The sequence below is a fragment of the Lontra canadensis genome, unplaced genomic scaffold, assembly GCF_010015895.1.
Source record: "Lontra canadensis isolate GAN:19392208 unplaced genomic scaffold, GSC_riverotter_1.0 scaffold5, whole genome shotgun sequence".
In the NCBI taxonomy this organism is placed as follows: Eukaryota; Metazoa; Chordata; class Mammalia; order Carnivora; family Mustelidae; genus Lontra; species Lontra canadensis.
Window position 1 is genome coordinate 25,731,637 of NW_022630999.1, and position 22,661 is coordinate 25,754,297.

At 38.3% G+C, this 22,661-nt stretch overlaps 1 protein-coding gene across 3 annotated transcripts in view; it reads right to left on the bottom strand.

Moving 5' to 3' along the window:
- GABRB2 (gamma-aminobutyric acid type A receptor subunit beta2) overlaps positions 1–22,661 on the bottom strand; it is a 236,006-nt gene that overhangs the window by 2,177 nt on the left and 211,168 nt on the right. The window lies entirely within an intron of this gene.

The window sequence follows — 22,661 nt, forward strand, 5'->3', positions numbered from 1 at the left end:
GTAGTAAGGGATTAATTACTGAATTGTGCTCATAATAATAGCTTAATTACAGATGAATTAATGATAAAACCAGAACTAAAAACAGTAGATAACAGTTGCTATATATGCCAGAAACATTTTTAGGTAACTTTATTTGATTATGCTTCTTAATACCCACAGTTACAAGATACCACCTTAAATTTGCTATGTCAATATAAAGAGGGCAAAAGAAGAGTTTTGACAATAGCAATTCAGGCATCATGTGATGTGCCAAAATGCAATAACACTCAGAACAACAAGGAACTTGAAAATTAACAGCTGGGTAAACTGTGTCTGGACGAGGGCTGAGTGGGGTGAGGGATTGACTTGAGAGGGGAGGGAGGGAGGCAGGTTTCAAGAAGAAGAGAGTCAGTCCAAAGCTGGTTATACTGAGTGGAATTCTGGGCCTAGGGAGTAGAATTAAGGTGGCCAGTAGATAGGGTGACCCTTTTCTCTCTTGGGTGATTTCTACTTGGCTAAGCTAAAAGAAAAGAATGAACACTGACATCGTGATACCTAAATATTAAATGACCATGTAAAGTTTTTTTTTGTTTTGTTTTGTAAAGAAGGAGAGATTTGTGTGTCTTATTTTTAAGAGTTCTCAACTGCTATAGATAATAAAACCTAGATGCAACACATTCTTATTAATAACAGAGTACATTTATTTTGGTGGAGAATCAGGATATGCCAATTGCCAGTGAAATTTCTGAAATATAAAATAAAGGAAAAATGGTCAATAGTAGATAATGATGATATATGGAAGCAAGGGATATAACCAAACACTTAACTGGAAGATAAAATGTTCTGAGCTTCATGAATTATGCAGAAGGTAAAAGTAAGCCTGCTAAGATTATACACTAACAATTAACTTTCAAATGTGGTTTAATGACCCTGTATTATAAATTAAAATCTAAAATCTCTTGAGAAATAAAAGCTATAAAATACACTAGAACCTAGTAATTGACCAATTAATCTCTGTCCACTGATTAGACATTCAGTATGTTTGGTTTATGGTAGTATTTTGCTTAGTGGACATATAAGTTTCTAAGATTTGTAAATGAAACCCAATAAATGTTGAAACACTTCTGTCAAGGAAGGGCCAGGTAATGGCTTTAGTGATGGATCCAATGGCCCCAGGGAAGAAAGCAAATATTCAAAGGCATGTACCAGGTACCAGGGTTTTGTGGAAACTCTTGCTGAAGGCTCACAACCATCTTTTGAAAAGGAATTCTTTCCTAGGTCATCAGTGAAGGTGTTCACCAAATTTTATAAACTCACATATTTACTAAATGATAGAGGTGAAACCCAAACCTTGATCATTAGAGTGCACAGCATGGAGGAGAGAAGTAGGACTTCACAGCCCTCAAGGAAAGTGAAGCTGATGGACGAGGGGAACCTAGCACCCTCATTATTTCAGACTGGGTGCTTATTTTCTGTTCTCCTCTGGGTTGTTAACTCTTATTTTTACTACCTGGAAAATAACTGAGTAGCAAAATTTCTTTGGCCACTATGCATGACAATGTTCAGGAGTCTCCCTGTCTCTAAGCACCAGGGTATTTGCTTTTCTATTGAGTCATCATATTGAGAATAGTTATGATTATCTATCAGACTTGGCTGAGGTAAAAATACAAGTCAATAATAATAAGCATTATAAAAGTAACAGGAGCATGGCAACCCTTCTGGGTCCCCTCCCTCTTTGGGAGCTTTATACTATCACCTTACTATCACTCAATAAACTGCTTTGCTGCCCACATAAATAAATAAATAAATAAATAAATAAATAACAGGAGCAGTGGACTCTTATTATGGAAACTTTGTTCTAAGTTGGATAATTCAACTGATTTCAGTGGGTTTCTGTTTTGTTATCTATGAAATTCAAGATTTGTTAGATTATTCCTGAAGCTTTATCTATTATTTATTTATTTATATTTTTATAAAGATTTTTATTTATTTATTTGAGAGAGAGCACACGCAGGGGACAAGGCAGGCAGAAGGAGAAGGAGAAGTAGACTCCCCACTGAACAAGCAGCCCGATGTGGGTCTCGATCCTAGAACCCTGGGATCATGACCTGAGCCAAAGGCAGATGTTCAACTGACTGAGCCACTGATGTGTGCCTATTATCTATTTTTTAATAAAAAATTCACAGAAATATATCTATGGACCACTAGTGTGTGTCTGGCACTGTGCCAATATCATCACAGTGGTGAAGAAGATGGCATTTCTGCTGGTCTGGCTGTTGGTCCAATAACAGTCTCCAGAAAGAATACTTGACTTGGAGTCAGAAGATTGGAATTCTGGCTGTTCTGTTTGTTATTTTTGACCTTGGAAAAGTGATTCATTCATTCATTCATTAATTCATTCAGATTTTATTTATTTATTTGAGAGAGAGAAAGAAAGAGTGGAGAAGGAGCAGAGGGGGAGGGAGAGGGACAAGCCAACTCCAGGCTAAGGGTGGAGCACAATGCAGGGCTCAATCCCCAGAGCCTGAGATCATCACTTGAACCTAAACCAAGAGTCAGAGGCTTAACTGACTGAGCCACCCAGGTGACCCAGAAAAGTGATTTAATCCCTTGAAGCTAGTTTTCTTCAACTGTGAGAATAGAGTTTTGAGGGATTAACTGAGATAGGTATGTGGGAAGGACTTGGGAAACAGAAGTACCAGGCAAGCAGATTGTCATGACAGGCTACAAATGCAGGGGATACACAGATGCTAGTGGGCTGGGAAAATAGATTAAGTAGCTATGCCTAAAAAAACAGTAAGGATATTGCTCTTGCGGTGTGTGTGGAGTAGATACAGATGATGAGCTTTCTGTAGGTGAGCATCATCATCTCAGCACGGCTGGAGATCTTCTCAGGCTGAAGTGGGGGAGGGGTAGAGTGAGGGGGTGGATTGGACCTGTGCATTAGGTTATAAGGTGCTGGTCCTCAAAGTTGTGCTACATTAGGATACTTCAACCTCAAAATCTGACTGCCTGGATAGTCTCAGTTAAGGTCACTAATAGTCAAGGAATACATGAACTTGAATTAAAAAACAAAATAATGCCTTTCCAGAAAACTCTCAGCCTTCACCATGGGGCTGTAAAGTGGAGAGATATATTTCTAATTTATTTCCCAATTAACGGGAACATGGAGGAGGCAGCTCAAGCAGGTTGTAGTTTATTAGGTTGTACCTCAGAGTTAAGCCCTGAGACACTGCTCTGATTACCCCACCTTGTCCTTCTCTGAAAGACAAGTTTTTCTCACCATTTTCTCATGTCCTATCTAAAGCCTTCCAGGTAATGCCGACCTTTTTACTTGTCTCCTCAGAAATGAGCTGCCTCCCTTCCCTGGCACCACACCATAGCATCCATTTCCCCAACTTGCTTTGGAATCACCAGTTCTGAGGACTTTTTTTTTTTTTTTTTTTAAGTACACGATCATGGCCTAATTAACACCTGGAACTGTGTCAGTTTTCTACTAAAAGGGAAGATACAGTACAGTGTTTCCAAGTTCTAATTCTGGACTCAGACAACCCAGGGTTTGATTCTGGGTTGAACCGTTCACTAGCTTTGAAACCATGGGCAGATCATTCAACTTCTTTGAGTTCATTTTTCTTATAGGTAAAGTGGGGGAAAATGCCAACATCCGTCTCCTGGAGTTGTTTGAGAGGACTAAATAAGACAGCCCATGCAAAACACTTAGGACGCTTTGTACGAACTAAACACTCAAAAACTCATGACTGGTCTTGCTTTTAAAAAGCAATAAATATTCATTAAATGAATACAATTGATCTTCCACTGCCATTCTTGTTTTTAATGCCATGGAATGTATGAGCAAACCAGAACTTTGAATTCATCAGATTATTTAATTTACTTTGATTAGTGGCTTCTTTTTTTTTTAAAGATATTATTCATTTATTTGACAGACAGATCACAAGTAGGCAGAGAGGCAGGGAGAGAGAGAGGGAGAGGAGGAAGCAGGCTTCCTGGTGAGCAGAGAGCCCAATGCAGGGCTCGATCCCAGGACCCTGAGATCATGACCTGAGCTGAAGGCAGAGGCTTAACCCACTGAGCCACCCAGGCGCCCCTGATTAGTGGCTTCTGTAAAGGGCTGAAAATAATGCTTACTACAAAGTAAACACTAAACATGTTTTTGTTATAATGCATAATATATTTATTAAATATAATAAATAAGTCTAGGCTGAGTTACTTCTAAATGTTGAGGTGAGATGAGTAGCAGCTGCCTTTCATTTCATAGGTGGAGATGGGGCACAAGTCTTCATGGATTCACAGATCCACCAGCATCCTCCTGAACACCAAGGAAAACAGCCCTGAGGCCAGGGCCAAAGAGGGAGCGGTCTCCATTGCTGGTGTGGCAGAGCAGGTAAAGGGTCTGGCTTGTCTTTCCTCATGGCCCTTCAACATTCCACCATAATGCTCATCATTAGGATCATCTGTTTAATATTTGCCCCACCAGACTACACTTCTTGATAAAGGCAGAGACAAGGTCTGTCTCTTTCATCGTTGTATCCCGAGCACTTGGCATGGTGCCTGGCACATAGTATGCTCAATAAATAATGCTGACTGAATGAAATTAATTTTGTGACCCTTAGTAACTCAATTCCTCTGTGAGTCATAAATAAGGTGGATTTTGGGGGGCCTGGGTGACTCATTTGGTTAAGGGTCCGACACTTGGTTTCAGCTCATGTCATGATCTCAGGGTCCTGAGATCAAGCCCCACGTGGGGCTCCGTGGTTCTCAGCTCCGGCTTTGCTTGAGATTTCTTTCCCCCTCCTTCCCACCCCCTACCAGCCCGCTTTTCCCCCTATTTCTGTGCATGCACACTTGCTCTATCACTGGCTCATTCTAAAATGAATGAATGAATGAATAAATAAATAAAATCTTCTTAAAAAGGTGGATTTAATTTTGTAATACCAGTCTGAAGATTGGAACTGCCTGAGACTACCTCTCGAATTCCTTTTCTGCTCTAAGGTTTTGCTCTCGATTTATATAGGTCTCTTGCTGGAGTGTCATGCTCAGGTACCAGAAATCTGGAAGCAGATTTCCCATAGTGCCCTGGCCATTTACATGATGGATGCCTCGTTCTTAACCCAGAGAAGGGAGCTTAGTGAGTAGCCACTTGAAGCCAGGACTAATCATATCACATATTGACCTCTCAGTTATCCCGGTGGCCCTGTGGGCCAGGTACTGATCTCATATTCAGGAAATAAAGCACAGAGAAGTTAAGAAACCTAACATATGTTCACACAGTGAATTGGGGCAAGAATTAGAACGTGGTCTTTTTGGGGGCCCCTGGGTGGCTCAGCTGGTTAGGTGTCTGCCTTCGGCTTGGGCCATGATGTCAGGGTCCTGGCATAGAGCCCTGCGTCAGGCTCCCTGCTCAGCAGTGAGTTGTTTCTTCCTCTCCCTCTGTGCCTCTTTCTGCTGGTGCTTGCTTGCTCTCTATCAAATAAACACAATCTTCAAAAGAAAAAAAAAAAAGAATCTTGTCTTTTTTTACTGTGCTGTGCTGAGGTACAGCAATAGCCCCCAAACCCATGTGTACTCTACAGCTCATCAAAGAGGGCCTTCTCAGTGCATGATAGGGGCAAGTCATCTGAAGACCTGCAAAATTTTCCTTAGTGAGGAATAAATAAGAGTGTCTGTATTTACATATGTCACAAAGATGACAGCTGTTGTAAAATCTTGTTAACTGCAATGCTTTCACCTGAGTAGACATCTGTAGTCTATTCATCAGCCCTCCCAGTGACAATTTCTATCTAGGAACCACCACTCTCAGTATCTCTTTGGTTTGGTGGGTGGTATAGTCTGTTTCAGTGGTTTCCAAACTTGAACATGCATCAGAATCCCTTGGAAACCCCATTAAAACATAACGGTCTCTGGGCCCCACTCCCGGAGTTCTTGTGTTAGTATGTCTGGAATAAGGCTCGACAATCTGCATTTCTAACAAGCTCCCAGGTGATGCCAGGTTGTGGGGCTGAATTCACAGTTGGAAAACTATCAGTCTATTGGAAGCAGCAGAAGGGCATGACTTTAAATAAAGAAGAAGCAGAGGCCTTGAGAAGTGAAGAAAAAGCTGAAGTTCTGACCACAGTCTACACCACCACGTTGAAAAGCAGCTTTCATAGAGAGCATATGTGACCTCCATTTATTATTTTCTGAAGGTAGGCACTGTAGTAAGGGCTTTACACTTATTACATTTTTTTGTAATAAGTGTAATAAGTAAAGGCTTTACACTTAATATTACAATTGTAATATTTCACTTTGGACAATACCCCTATGAGAAAGTTATTTCTGATATTCTCATTTTGAAAATGAGAATTTTCAAATGAAAGAATCCAAAATTCTCATTTTGGATGATTAGTGATCTGCCCAGAGTTGATATGGAATGTATTAGCACTTCTTCTATTTGTTCCAAGGTTCCTACTTCTAATGATCAAACAATACAATTGCATGTCTTGAGACTTTCTTCAATGCCATCTTGAAATGCCATCTCTGTATTGGGGTGTATTTAGGTGCGGACATTCTAGAAAATGGAACGAATAGCAATTGCCATGTGATTCAGCTCATCTTTGAAACTGGGTCTCCACACCAACCTTTCCAGGCTTGCCCAGGTGGATTTCCTAATTGCCTTTTCCTTCACTTGACCAGTGAGACACAGGAGAAAACACTAAACTCTTTTTTTCTGATTAGGATATTAACAAGACCTAGCTTCCCTTACCAGAAAGATTGTGTAGCAATCTCTACTGCTCTGGAAAACATAATAAAATATTTATCAAATTTTCATGTCTTGGTATTTTTATTTACTCAAGCTGTGAGAAATTTGTTGGTAGCAGTTAAAACAAGAGAGAGAAGGAAGCGAAAGTAAATGAAGGGAAAGAAAAGGAAAAGAGACTAGTGAATAAAACTGTCATTCTCTGCAGATAAATTGCTTTAGCAAGAGCTATGCCAAGGCCTCGTTTTAGTCCAAGAATCTTTACTGTTTGCTTTCTCATCTTGAACTTTAACTCACAAGTGCCCCTTCCTGACCACAAGGGTTTTTGGAGAGACCCTATTAAGCAGGCCAGTGTGAATAAAGTCTCCTGTTTTCCATTCAACAATCCCTCTGAAAATTGTGCCTTACCTGGAGTTATTTTGCTTATCAATCAAGAAGGAAATGCTGAAATTTTGGGAAACAGACTGATTTATTTACTCCAGCATTCCAGAGCCTCCTGTGAATGATCCTCTGTGAATAAGGCAGTTTGCACACTGATTGATTCAGTCATCCTATTGGGCAGAAGGATGGACTTCTCTGCTGACTTATTTCCCAGACTGACCACTGTGCTGATGGTTCAAACAAGGGTAAATTCATGTTAAACATTGGGATTCAGAGGTTTTCTCTTCCTTCTTTCCATTTCTCATCCCAACATTTTTTTTTTTTTTCTTTCCCATCAAGGAACAGAGCATGCTTTGGTTAACAGAGTTCAGTTTTGCTTTAAAGGTATCACATTAAACAATGAGGAGCAGACATTATTTTTATATAATTTGTGAATTCCAGTTATAGTTTCAGGTTTCTTGCTCCCTTTTCTGCACCTTTCCCATTGACAGATGTGTCCTCTGGAAGAATGTCCTTGTCCTATAATCTTATACAGAAAAACAAATCACATCCCTCGGTGGCCCAGCAGCATTGCACACTTATCTTGGGAAGTGAGAACGGGTCTCTTTTAAATCCCAGTTCACCACTCCTATCATCAAGAGAAGAGTGAGAAATTGCAAAACTCCAAGAAATCCTAGCTCTGCAATTTCCAATTGCTGTGACTAGTTGGATAGGAGATCTTGTTTTATCTTCCATGAAGTGACACTGACCCGAGTAACTTGAAATGCTAAGGCAATGAACTGTTAACCCTCTGGGAATATCCAAAGTACTCTTTTCAAAGGAAAAACACTCAGAAACCACCTAACTAACATGCATTTGGTATTCTAAGAGGTAAAAGAAAGTTCACCCAACCAGAATATGAAATGGAGAATCTAAGAGAGCAAGAAAAGGCTAATATCTTTGTCGATCCCTCCACCAAAATAAATGGAGAAATAGTAACCAAATCTGGAGTTTAGATCTGGAACAGAAATATTGGAAAATACTGATGAACTAACTACCCAGGTAGTTGCAGGAGGGTGGTCATTTTTAAATAAAAACTACAAGAAAAAAAAAAAAAGGACTGAGATTTCTACTCTTTTTTTATTCTTTTATGCTATTGTGAAGTGTTTGAAATCTTACAGCCACATTATGAGGATAAAGTTAGTCCTATTAGCACTTCATAAACAACCCTTCCTGTCAAAATCCAGAAGTTCATAAGCAGCTTAAAGTTTATTAAGTGTAAAGCAATCATTTAAATTTATGTTTGCAGATTCAAATCCTGTACTTTACTATTTTCACATGAGGAGAAATACTTACGGAAAGGATATGGGTAGGTCTAGTTATTGCTGTTTAGTTTTCCAATTTTTAGTTTTTCATAAGTAGAGCACGGGAGTGCATATCTCAAGGTTTACTTAGTCAGCTGATTCCCTGTTAAGGAAATCCTACTCTGTGGTCATCACAATGTGGTAAGATTCTGCTCCAGACACACACACACACACACACACACACACACACACACACACACACACAAATCCATCCGGCCAGTTGGGTGAATCATGTGAGCTCAGTGAAGTTTTAAGTTATTCCTTCAAATGATAATGAAGTTTTTAGATGAAATAATAAGGATATCTCAGGAACAGAAAGAGAAGAATATGATGTTTCTCTGAAAAGGACCCCAGAGGATAAGGCTTTTATAAAACTTGTGATTAATACAGGATCATGAGTAAGAAGACCTCCAGCAAGCATGAGCCACCAAGTGAACTGAGGCTCCTGCTCTCTCTGGTCCTTCTCACATATCCCTTTCAACACCCAGAAGCAGACTGGAAAGAACACTGACTTCAGTGATGAGAGCCAGTTCTAATCCTTGCTTGCTCTGGGCCTCAGTGTTCTTTCTTGCTTTAGAAAGTCTAGATGGACTTAGGACAGCCTTGCTAACCCCCTCCACCAGGTTAAATCCTCTATTACCAACTGAGCCCTCCTTCCCAGCACCCACCCCCCGCCACCCCATGATAGCAAACATGTAAGCAGAGATTGTATTTTATTGCTTACATATTCCCAATGCTGACCACTATACTTGATACAAAATATTCAAAATAAAACTTGCTAAATGGAATTACTAGAGGGTTAGATTAAGTCTAGGATCATACATTCAAATCTGGCTAGGGAGATCATACAAAGGTGTGAAGCAGGTGTAATGGAGAATAGGAATAAGTTGGCCCTGTAGTAAATGAAACTAAAAAATACAGGCCTGCCTGAAGGACAGTTAAATCCAAATTTTTAAACATCACTATAGTGGTCAAAATCCCATCTAAGGGTTCAGCCTGTGGTCTGCTATATCAGTCATTGTAGGTATCATTTATACAAACATGGTCTTTCAGTTCCATTTAATCTATAATTATGAACGGCTTTATTGCCTTTTCAAAAAAACTCAAGGCATAACATAGGAAAAATACATAGGGAAAAAATCTGCCTAGCAAAAATCCTGTAGGTCTGGAGCTTCCTTCAAAACTGTGGTCTAATTGGACATAATAGAAAAACAAAAACAAAAACTGTGATCTAGACCCAATGCTAGTATTATATTTATTTTCCTAACTGTGTAGGGCCTTGTGGTGAAAAATTCTGCAGTATCTCTCTGTTCTTGAACTTCCTAGGTAGTCTTCTTAGTTTTTTGTGGCTTAATCTCTTCCAGGCCTTTTACTTTCACAGAATCAAATTTATTTTTCTTGGAAAATGATTCCTTTCTATATATGTGTTAATTTATGTGGAATTTATTAAGAATATGTAAATGACAGAGCTCATGTATTTTTAAAAAAAAATATTTGGATTGAGATTGAAGGATGAATGCTAAATTTAGGGGAAATGAGACTACATTTAAATTGCTACATTAAATAATAAAGTAAAATTAATAAAATATATAATGAATTGGCTAATTTCTTTTGGAAGGCTGATAGAATTCTCTCTGGGTTCCTCTTCTTAATTTAATAAATAAAGCTACTGTTTCAACTAAAGTTGAAAGTCAGGAGTTGTTTTAATTGTATGGAAAAAATATAAAAGATTGGAATCATACTCAAATTCCCTGAAGCTGGAAGAAGTGAAGGAAACTGTATTCATAATCTATTAATTTTAATGGACATTTCTTCCATCCAAAGGAGGGACTTGCCTTGTATTACTGTACATCTTTAGGATGTGTGGAATGGAGCCAGGTTTAAAATGAGCTTATATAAACTCTGAGTCTTATTTCGATAAATTTTGAGGTAGATGTGAGAATTTGCCCATCCAGTCCTGATAATTCAAAGATTTTAACACCTGGAAACTCAGGTCCTGAGAGGTAAAGGTTTGTTCCAGTTCAATTTCCATCTGAATAATTAACTCCAGTCCCAGGCTGGAGAGAAACAATTGATCTAATCTTTTTATTAGCTGGTTCATACAACTCAAAGCATTCTGGGTGATGACTTGCTAAAGATTTTTATACACACCATGTAACCAGTAATTCACAATTTCCCAATCCATTTTTAACTAATACCATAGAGAGCATTTGTTTTGGTTTCTTTCCGCAAGCTGCAAACATGCCAGTCAAGTGTTTCTAATGCACAGGCATAGGGAGAGGGAGAAAAATGGATAAACTTTACCAAAAGAGGAGCTACATTTTCCCTCCTGGGTTTCCACATGTTGTCAAGGGTGATAACAGTGCATGTTCTTAAGAGGGAAGAGGGGTGGCTTTTCTAGCTTCCAAAGCCCAGAACGGTGAATAAAAATTGTGGCAATCGATCAGGTCAAATTTCAAGACTCACTGGCAGGTTATATTTGACTTAAAGATTGTGGTCCATAATTACCCCAGGTCATTGGAAGACCCATGGTTTTCTCTTGCTACTAGGTTTTGAAACCCAGCCTTGTCCCATAAGGAGGAGTTTAGGCATATAGAACCACACATTGCTTTTTCACTTCTGTGTCAGAGGGAAATTACCATCTGCTTCTATCTGTCATCTAGAAGCAAAGAAGTTGAGTTTTAGTTTCTATCCTCATCAAGGCACGAGTGTTTTAATGCAGTTAAAAATCTGAGAGTTCCCTCCCCCTCTAAGATATTGACTCAGAAAAGAGAATTAGCCTATTCTAATCAAATAAACAAAAATAGACAAACCATCTAGACTATCAGCAGCTCCACTTCCATATATTAGAGACACTTTCTCCTTCCAAAGAACATTACCCACAGTCTCCTATTGTTTTTCATTTAACTTGGCGAAGAGCCAAAAAGCTGACCTAATGCAGACCAGATAGGCAGGATTCCAGTGAACACAGAGCAAAAGGGTAACAGAAAGAAGCAGCATATTCATCTCCACAGAGATGCCAGGAACACAGCCAGGGACCTTTTCTTCTATGGATTTAGAGTTTCATTTGGTTCTTGAATGGCAGGGGGCATGAAAGTGGTGCTGAAGTGGGTCTCTTGAACAGAGGTGGGCTGGAGGGGGAGAGTGCCTGGGTTCACACTGATTACCAGATCCTCTGAGTGGGAACTGAGACACATTTTTAGCACTGAACAGCACTGGATCTAGTAACTGTGCTTAAAAAAAGGCATCAGTGAAAAGTGACTCAGCAGTAATAAAAAAGTGGTGTAGTCCCCATAACTTAGAGTGTGTACTTGTAAGCGTGTACCCACTGTATACAGCAAGAGCAAAATAACTGATGCTAAGGGAAGTATGATTACAGAACAAATGCCTTCATAACAAATATGAATGGCAAATATCTAATTACAACAAAAGCATTTATAAGCTCCACACAGTTTCTTAATAGGACCATGGACTTTCTAATGTTTGTGTCATCAGATAATAGAGAGTAGGGGATCCATACTCATCCTTTCTTACTCGTATGTAGCTTGTATCTTTCACAGTTTAGTTCAAAAATGTTCCTTCCATTGGGGAGTCCTTCTTGACCATACCCCACTCTGTCAGGTCCTCTGATACATGCTCTCACAGCAATGAAGATGTTTCCCTCACTGTCTTGGTTTTTGCTTATGTATTATTTCCATAGATGCTTGTTGGAAGTGTATCCTCTCTTTAAGAAGCGGTCATTGTGAGGGCAAGGAGCATGTCGGATCGGGATGCAAGAAGTATCCATTGAATTCGCAGGTAATACTTGTAGTCAATGTTTAGTGGGCCCGTATCCTGTATTCCAGGTAGTTAAAAGAACTCTACAGGGATTGTGGCATGTATTCCTTGCCACACTCCTTTAGGGTAGCATCTCTTATTAACAACTCTCGGGAGGGTGGGGTTATGGACATTGAGGAGGGTATGTGCTGCGGTGAGTGCTGTGAAGTGTGCAAACCTGGCGATTCACAGACCTGTACCCCTGGGGATAAAAATACATTATATGTTTATAAAAAAAAGTTAAAAAAATTAAAAAAACAAACAAACAAACTCTCATCTCATAGATAGGCCTGCTGAGACTAAAAAGTTAAGTCACTTGCAGAAAGTAATGCAATGAGTAAATAAGGGATCTGAAATTTGAACCCAGACAGTCCTATTTCTGAGTCACCACACTGAAGATGGAGGGTACACTAGGATTGATATGTGCCCTTGAGAGAGTAAAATTCCCTCTTGTTTTGAGGGGAGACATTTAGGAACATGCGCATGCACCATGCAGCTGAAGGAATGGTGACGAGAATGGGGCAGGGACAGTGGGTAAACAAGAGATGATGGTCTGAGTCCGGAAGTTGGGGGGAGGAATAAATGTGGCCCTGGGCCTTTATGAAAAGGGACTCAGGCCTATCCAGAAGGGGAAGAGAAAGAAAGGGGAAAGGTAGAGAGGGGAGCCCCCTTTGTCTACACAACATTATATTCAGTAAGTATCAAGTTAGACAGCTTGAGGGAGCTCATCTTTTCCTTCTGGACCTTTCCTGCCAACTTTGACTTCATATTAGGAAGAGCCACTTTGTGCAATGAGAGGAACTCACGTTACATTTTAAAATAAGCTAGTACAAATATCCAAACCCTTTACCTGTAGACTGTAGGAACTCTCAGGGTAAAGCTATAAGCATTCATCTTCTCTTGGGTTGAGGCATTAATGGGCTCTGAAGCCACACTGCTTGGGTAAGAGGCAGACTGGGTTAAAGGAAATGTCACAAAGCTCTGTGATCTTGGGCAGGATATTTAACCTTTCTGAGCCTCAGTTTTCTCAACTGTAAAATAGGTAGAACAGTGTCAGCCTTATTGGGTGGTTGTGAGGATTAAATGAGAGAATTCATTGAAAGTACCTAAAACTGTATCCCATAGGATAAACTCACAGAATAGTAACTTTCATTAGAGAGGAGAAAGTTCTAAGTCATGGACAGATGAAGGACGCAGTGACTCTGGAGAGCACATAATAAAGATAATGTGGAAGGTTTCGTGAGACGTTAGGTAGAAATAAAGGAATTGAACTGTTACATCATGGCCAGGAGAGATTTGCAATGATAAACCAGTTTTTGAACTAAAACAGCTGTGGCAGTGGTGAGAGAGGACCACACAGCACTTGCTCAGCTACTCTTCAAGAAACAAATGAATATAGCAAGACACCCGTGCAACTCTGTGCTACAGCCCTTTGGTAGGGAGCTTCCTGTTGGTTTGGGGCTGTGGGAATTTTCCAGGTTCGGTCGTCCGGGAAAGTATGTAATGTTGAGAACTCTCATTATTCACAGGCCTAATAAAATAATATTTCTTCCTAATGCTTAATTCTGTTTGGTTCTTCATCCTTATGGCGGGGGAGGCAAAAGGCAATTCAAAGTGTTCCATTTTGTTGTTTGCCAGCAGGATAAATAAATTTGGGGAAGGGAGAGTTTGCACTCATCAGAAAAGATAAGTTTTCGGATTTATTTCTATCTTCTTTTATGGGAAATGAGGCACTTTCCCCAACTAAATATGTTTATAATGAGAGTTTCATTACGATGTAGAGATAATATGAAATTACATTCTGTACATCATCTTTGTGCAGCACTATTTTAGATTTCAGTGTAGATAAGAACATATATATAGTTAGGTAAGTCTTAAAGGCATGAGTTTTGAAATCGGCTTTGTATTCTAGCTTCTTTACTGGGCCCTTGGTCAAGTTCCATAGCTTAGTTGAGCCTCAGGTGTCTCATCTTTAAAATCAAGTTATAGCACCTCATCTTTAAAATAAAAGCACATTATACAATGGTTTGTTTTAGGCTGGAGACAAGATACTTAAGGAGTCTACCAGCATGTCCTGCATATCATTAGGTGTGTAACAAAAGGTAATACTGTTACAATACTTAAAACTTTGACATTTCTCAACTGGGAAAGAAAATGTAAATTCACTGATTTACATAGGTAGGGAAAACTAATTCTTTGTATTTCCCCATTAACCTCTGTAGTGGATTATGGTTGTAACAATGGGAGAGACAGATCCTATTCATGGGCCTGATTGCTATAAACCAGTCTTGGTATTTCCCCTCCCCTTACCAGGGATTGGTCCAGGAATGGAAAGGCATAATGTAACTGAACCAATGAAAAGAAAGGAAAGGTTTATTGGAGTCTTTGGGATTTAAAAAAAAAAAAAAATCCCCATCTTTCCTTCTGGATGTGTATAAAGAAACATGGATCCTTGTTGTTACTGGAAGTCCAAAATGAGATATCACTGACAAGATTTTGGCTGGCTTACTTGATCTCTCTCTCTCTCTCCCCATGCCTCTTTGCATGCTTTGCACAGACCAGATACATTAAAGGTGGATGGAAAATCAAAAAGGTATCATTAATAAAATTCAAAATAGTAATTTCAATAATTTCAGATAATATTCAACCTAGGATAATAGTAAGGTCATGTATTATTCATCTATATTTTTATATATGTAAACATATATATGTTTATATCTACATAAAATATAGATATATAGAAATGTAGGGACGGTTTTCCAAAATCAATAATCCTGTTAAAAATAAAGTGATCCTACAGTGATTTTAATAAAGATGCCTTCTATTTATTTAAGTTACTTATGTTTTATCAAATGGGTTTCACGTCTTTTATTTCATTGCCTTCTACAATGTCAGAAGGAATCTGAAAGGCCCAGCAAGGACTTATCATCTCACGGATTAACAAAACTAAGACACAGAGAAATTCTTTTCTCAAAGTTGTAGAATTTTTCAGAGTCTGAATTCAACTCTTCTTGGCTTCTTGAATCTAAATTGTACTCTGTGGCTTGCTCTGCCAATGACAGAACTGAGGAAAGATATTTTAAAACAGCTTCACATGCAATCTGTGATGAAATTGTGCAACCCAGAGAGAGAAACCTAGGTTTATGTTCCAGCTTTGGTTAGTCCCAGCTCTACCACTAATTAGCTTATATGACCCTGAGGAAGTTACTGACATTTCTGGGTTTCAGCGTCTGCCTATAAAAACGAGACATCACATGGAAAAAATATATATGTAAGTACATACAGTGATGGATGTTAACTGAACTTATGATAATCATTTTACAATATATACAGATAACAATCATTATGTTGCAATCCTGAAACTAATATAATGTTAGGTCAATTGTACCTCAATTTTTAAAAAAGGAACTAAAAAATGCAACTACAACTAAAAGAAAGTGTTAATTAAAAACGGTAGAAACTTATGTTGAGGTGAAGTTTCCTATTCTTACACCTGAGAGAGGCACAAACGAGGGAAATGGACCAGCTGGTCCCTGAATCAACGATAGAACCTTCAGATGAGTTCTCAAGGCAGCAGCCGCTACTCCTTTAGGGTCAGGACTCATGTGCATTCCCTGGGCTAGCTCCTTGCTGTTGAGTGTGGTCCAGAGATCAACAGCTTTGGCATCACCAAGAAGTTTGTCAGAAGTGCAGAGTCTCAAGCCTCACCCTAGACCTACATAATAAGAGTCTGCACTTTAGCAAGATATGGAGATAACTTTTATTCACATTAAAGATTGAGAAGCACTGGGTTACATCATCTCTTAGATTCCTTAAAGTTCTCAAAGTCAATAGACTGTAGGACTAAAAAAAAAAAAAAAAAAAGGAATTTTTTTAAGGATCTTGGGTAGCTCTCCAAATCTGCTAAACCAGGTCTTCAATGTCTATATGGTAAAGTGGTAGAGGAGTCCACTGGTAACATTTGTGCTCCCTTTACAGAATGCTGAATTAATCACAATCAAGGCACCAACTTGATTTGATAAACCCCAGGGGGAGAGTGAACTGGAGAGAGAGTGATTAAATCCACTTTAGTCGGGGATTCCTGTACAGTGGGGGCCAACAACTCCCGTACATTTAGCCAATTTCATGGTGATTTACTGCAGCCAGAGTTTGCCAAATGCACCATCTACTCTCACATCTAACCCTTGTTGGGAGACTCCTATTTATCTGACACAGCCTTATCAAACATCTCTCTGTTCCATTTTAACACCAAATGACCCTTGTCTCTGAGATCTGCAGATGATGGTAGACAGTAAATGATTAAACTTTACAAAATACAGGTTGTAGGTTGAGTTAGGAAATGAAGAAAATTATGAATTTATGGAGATAAGAAAGAACATCAAATCTAAGCTAATACTTTGGTAAAGAATATCAGCTAGACACTGTGTCAAATATTGAAAACCCTCAGAGGATGATGATGATGATGATGATGATAACAAAAGACCTGGGTTCAAATTCTAGGTTTGCAACTTACTAGCTATGTGGCTTAATATGTTATTTCTCTGGACCTCAGCTTTTGTCATCAATAAAATTTTAGAGAACTATAAGAATATCTAGTAACTAACAAGCTTCAAACGTTCATGAGCATCAGAATCATCTGGAGAATGTGCTAACATTTAAATTCTTGGGTCATCAGAAATTCTGATTCAGTAAATCCAGGAATGGGCTGGGGTTCTGCATTTTCTAAAGTATTGATTCTGATACTGTGGTCTGAGGATGACCCCCTATAAAATGCTACTACGGGGCATTGGACAGTAAAAATTTAAGTAAAAATAACTTGTAAGCCCTTGGTAAATGTTAGCTTTTTAGATATATTAGTAGTATTTCAGAAGTGCTTTGTTCAATGTTACATATGGTGGGGGATCTGGGATGAAACAATTTTCAATGCACCAGAATGGTTTCCTGTTTACTAGTATTTGTTAGAGTACATTGTAGAAAAATGCAAGGGATTGAGGAAGGATGCAGATCAAATTATTAAATATAATCAAGTCAAGGAGTGAAAGGCAGTGCTGACAATGGGCAGATTATGCCACAGAATTGGGATTTTTGTTATCTCATTGCTGTGTGTCTGTGGATAGTCAATCTACCTCTCTGGATATCAGCTTCTTCATTTATAAAATGAGAAGATCAGTTCATATTAAGGGTTAAATTGCTATTGTTATGTCATAGCCATGTATATCCTGACAGGACAGAAGAGCTCCTTGCTCTTTTTTTCCCCTGAGATGGAATGTGCCTTCTACTCTGTGAAGCTTTTTCAGAACATGCATTTAAAGTTAACACCTCAGTAGCGAGAAACTCAGTAGCATGTATCATGTGTACTATGTGCTATTCATTCTGATTATGTCATATAATTTAAAAGAATATTTTTTAGGGGCAGTGGACTGTTCCATCAGACTGGCTGACAGAGACAGTGCTTCTGCATTCAGAAACAAATCTTGAGAAATAGAAAAGTCAGAGTTCCGCGCATGCAATCATTTTCACAATAGGCATCAATTTCGAGGTTAGTGCTTAAGAAATGCTTACTTTCCAAGTACTTCCTCATATTTCCTCCTGCAATCCTTACTATCTTGAGGGTAGAACAGTAAGCTCTATTTTAAAAGTTGGGAAACTGAGGCACAGCGAGCTTTCTCAGGCTGATATATCTAATAAGTGAGAATTATGGGCCTTAAATTCAGGACTGTCTCAAATTCAGAATTGAGTAGTTTTTGTTGTTGTTGTTTTTTAAAAAGATTTTATTTATTTATTTGACAGACAGAGATCACAAGTAGGCAGAGAGGCAGGCAGAGAGAGGGGGGTAGGCAGGCTCCCGGCTGAGCAGAGAGCCCGATGCGGGGCTCGATCCCAGGACCCTGGGAGCATGACCTGACCGGAAGGCAGAGGCCTAACCCACTGAGCCACCCAGGAGCCCCCAGAATTGAGTAGTTTTGATGAAGCTGGGTGTGTCTGTTCTCTTAACAGCTGTGGTACTCTCCAAGAGCAACAATTTGATAAACTTGCTGAATGACCAACACATTTGTGATGTTCCTTCTAAATCTTGTCCCTTGTGAGAAAAGTTTAAGGCTACCCTGCTGCTTCGAGCTGTGGTGACGGGAGCAACAGTCTAAAGACTGTCAGAGGAATGCAGCCCATGTTGTTGGCATCAGGGAACCAACATTCTCAACTGCCGAAGTAAACAACCCTGAGGGGGGTGAGAAAGTGTGAAATGCTCCAGAAAGCACTATTCGCTGTTGAGGACTCTTCCTGCGGGGCACTCCCAGTCTGGCCCCTGGGCTGGCATGCATGCGCTCCGGGATTCAGAGATGGTCACCCTGACGTAGAGGGTCATAGCAATGTCTGGGACTCAGTGGAAGAAACCGACTGTGGGGTCTTTGAAGCTGGTCCAGCTTCCAGAAATTTTTTGCAGCAGAAGCTAGTAGTGGTATCAACAGGCAAAAGAGACAGCTTGTTTATTGCTGAGGGAGATTTCGAAATTATGTCAGCTTCCATTTTTGTTATGTTTCTCTTGGTGCTTTTTGCCAAAATTAAACAAGCATCAAGCAATTCTGTAAACCTCTTCTCAGCAGAGGCCATAAAAAATTCCTAATTTCTTTAGGAGCACAAGACTTGCTAGAGGTACTTTACTTGTTTTGTTTTTTAACAATTTTATATTAATAGATAGTTAATAAAAATTTAATGCCCATCCTTAATTCCCATAGCTGCCCATGGAACACATGGTTTTCTATTTTTCTATTTTTATGAATTCTATTAAGAATTCATAGTCTTGCCAGAGTTTTCTCAGTATTAATTGTATTCATTATACTATAACTGTTACTACATTTCCTAAAATCTGAGATTTCAAAAACTACAAAATACACCATTAATTAATTGGCAAGTTTTTTATAAAGGAGAAAAGGAAAGAAGCTACATGTTTATAGTATAGGTAAGTACCATAACTAACTTCAGGAGCTCTTCAAAAGTGAAGCTTCACCTTAAAATTGAAAACTATTGCATATCTTTTCCTTAAAGACTATGTTAATAATCCACAAGTTGGGCTTGACTTCCAGTACCAATCTAACAACATGGTAGTGGTATTGTATTTTGAATTCTAGAATGGAATGGAGCACCTGAAGAGGCAAAGTATTACTAGCGCTTTGAAAAACCACAAAGTATTACATATACACTTTTTCTTTTGTTTGCTAAATTTTGTTTACTGGCAACATGGGACAGAACAGATATGTTTTCAAAATTTAACTCTTTGGTTGTAGCTCTCATTCTAGGAAAAAATTTGATTGAAGGGAAATGAGTCATAGCTGGTAAATATTGTCCTCCTCATAGGACAAGAAATAACCAGATTTTCTAATGAAGAAGGGACTCAACGGAGAAACTGACCAGGTAATGGACAGGAACATGGCAATAAGATTCAAGGGACTTTGGTCCTGGAAATGTATTTCATCAATGAATGCCTAGGTGTCTGTTCTATTTACTCATTTATAAAAAGAGGATTATATTTACCTTCTATGTATCTGGTTATTCTTGAGATAATTGAAACACATTGAAAAAGTATAAATACTACACAAGAGCACAATATTTTCATAATCTAATGGAACTGCCTGCTTGGCTACTTGCCACCTCTTTGCATCTTGCTATTCAATTACATTCTAATATATCCAATGAAAGAATTACATCTTACTTAGATGAGTTAATTTTAGAATAGGGGTTGGATTCATAGTACTTTTAGTAGTTCCTAACCCAGGAAATTATTTTACAATATTTCTCTCTGTAGGCATTTTTCCAAAAGGAAAGTTATTAAATAAAGTATCAAACAGAGTATGATATAAACTCTGTACAACTGTTTATAAATTTTTAAATTAATAAGCAATTTCTTGTAGTAGAAATAAGTGAAAGGAGGTTTAATCAAAAGGAGGCTATGGGACAAATGAATTTCAGGCAAGAAGGCTCAGTAAACATTCTAGAAGCACATAATTTTTAAGATGGATGAGATCTTGGAGATCACATCCTTATTTTGTAGGACAGGTTAACTTCTCAGATATTACAAGTATGGCTTACGTGTCAGAATTAAAACTTAAATCTCAAGTCATCTGAATTTCATTTTGCTGTACCAAGGTAGAAGATTGATTTTTTTAATCTGCAGGCATCCATGGGCAGTGTTGTTATAGGTATGTCCAAGCTTAAAAAAAACAGTGGAGGTCTTTGTTTAACTCTATCACTGGTGACATCAACAAGAACGTCAGACAGCATGGGCTTGACTGCTCCCAAGGCAGGCTGTTAACTATACAGCCCATACCATTCTCTCCCTCTTTCTTTCTTCTTCCCTCCCTCTCCCTACTTCCTGCTTCCTTCCTTCTTCTTTTTCTTTCTGATAGCAATAATTATTAGAAATGAGCATGTGCTGTTTACATGTAATTGGATTATTCTGGCTAAGTGATATATGAAGTATTGGGAAAAGTAGGAATTGTATGTGTGTGGTTTGTGTCTGTAGGGGTGTGGTAGGTATGGTGAGTAAGGGTGTGTGTCTCTGTGTAAGAAAGAGAGAAGGTAATAACTGGGTCATAGGAATATATTGGCAAACTGAGTGGGAATATGTATACATGTACACACTCACATACTATCTTAAATTTTAAAAGTAATGTGCGCTCATTATAACAGTTCAAACAATAAAAAAAGACATAAAAATGGGAGGGTTTTATCATCCCATCCCACTCTCCAAATGTAACCACTGGGAAAATGGATTTTTAATACAATAGTGTTTGTGCTATTGGTTTTACCCCTGGAAAAATATAAAGTTGACCATTATCTTGCACTAACAATATATATTATTTAAGATGGATTAAATATAAAACATGAAATAATTAAGTATGAAAAGGAAAAAAAAAAAAACTTCAGAAAAATTCATTAGACCATATGCCTAACCTAGAGTTTCAAGAACAGTTTTTATCCATTCCAGAAAACCCAGAAATTACAGAAGTATAAATAATTAGACAATATAAAAATTGAGGATTTGTTACAGAATGATTGAGAGCTTGGAAAAAATATCTGCAATGCACATACTAATAAATGGTTAGTATATTTATTATACTTAGACCTCTGGAAACTGAAAAAACAGAAATGGATAGGAGTAAACATAGACAAGGGGTTCCTGGGTGGCTCAGTCTGTTAAGCATCTAACTTGGGCTCAGGTCATGATCTCAGGGTCCTAGGTCAAGCCCCATGTTGGGCTCCCCACTCAGTGGAGAATCTGCTTGTCCCTCTGCCCCTACCCCGCAAAGCTTTCTCTCAAATAAGTAAATAAAATATTTTTTTAAAAAAGAGTAACCATAGGCAATTCACAGGGATGTTGATTTCACCATATAAATATATGAAAAGTTATTAAATTGCTTGACAAATGTGGGAAATGCAAGTTTAAAAAGATTATACCCATGATAAATTGTGAAAAGCAATCAATAATCAATACTTCTGAAGGGAAAATGAGAAAGAGAATCTGCTCATATGTTAGTACAGACAGATGCAACAGATGCATGAAAAAAAATCATTATAGGGGCACTTGGGTGGCTCAGTCAGATAAATGTCTGCCTTTGCCTCAGGTCGTGATCATTGGGTTCTGGGAGGTCCTGGAGTCCCGGCCCCCATACTGGGCTTCCTGCTCAGTAGGGACTTGGCTTGTCCCTCTGTTCCTTCACTCTGCTGGTGCTTTCTCTCTAATAAAAAAAAAAAAAAATCTTAAAAAAAATGTTTATAAACACTTCAATTGCTTTTTTCCCCTCAAAAAGTGGGATTTAAAAGTGGGATTATTAAATAACTATAAACATGTGTTTTGAAAAGCATTGATAATTAGAAAGAAGGCAAAAAATTACGTTTCTTGTGGGGAAAAAAAAAGCTTTGCCTGATAAGAATGGTAAGAGAAAAAGAAAATATAGAAAAACTAAACATTTTTTACAAGCTCAAATATATTAATCTTTTCTGGATTCCAGATTTCCTGTCTTGTTTTACCTAATCCATGTTTATTAAAATGTTTATACATGATTTCTGCTTTTTATGTATCTTTCCTCTTTTAAAAATATCTAGCTCTTTAATTTGTCTAGAATTTAAACTGGGGAAAGGATGGGTTAGATGTATGGTATTACATTTAAATATTCCCAAATGGTCAGACCATCCAATTACTCACCACTGTTATTAATTAACTCACATTTTCCCAATGACATTAAATGATACTTTTATTAATAATTTAATTTTCTAATGTTCCTAAGGCGATTTCTATGCTCTCTTTATTTAGATAGCACTGATTCAGTACTATACTGCATTAATCACTCTGGTTTTATAATTCATTTAAACTTCTGGTAGAGCTATTATTT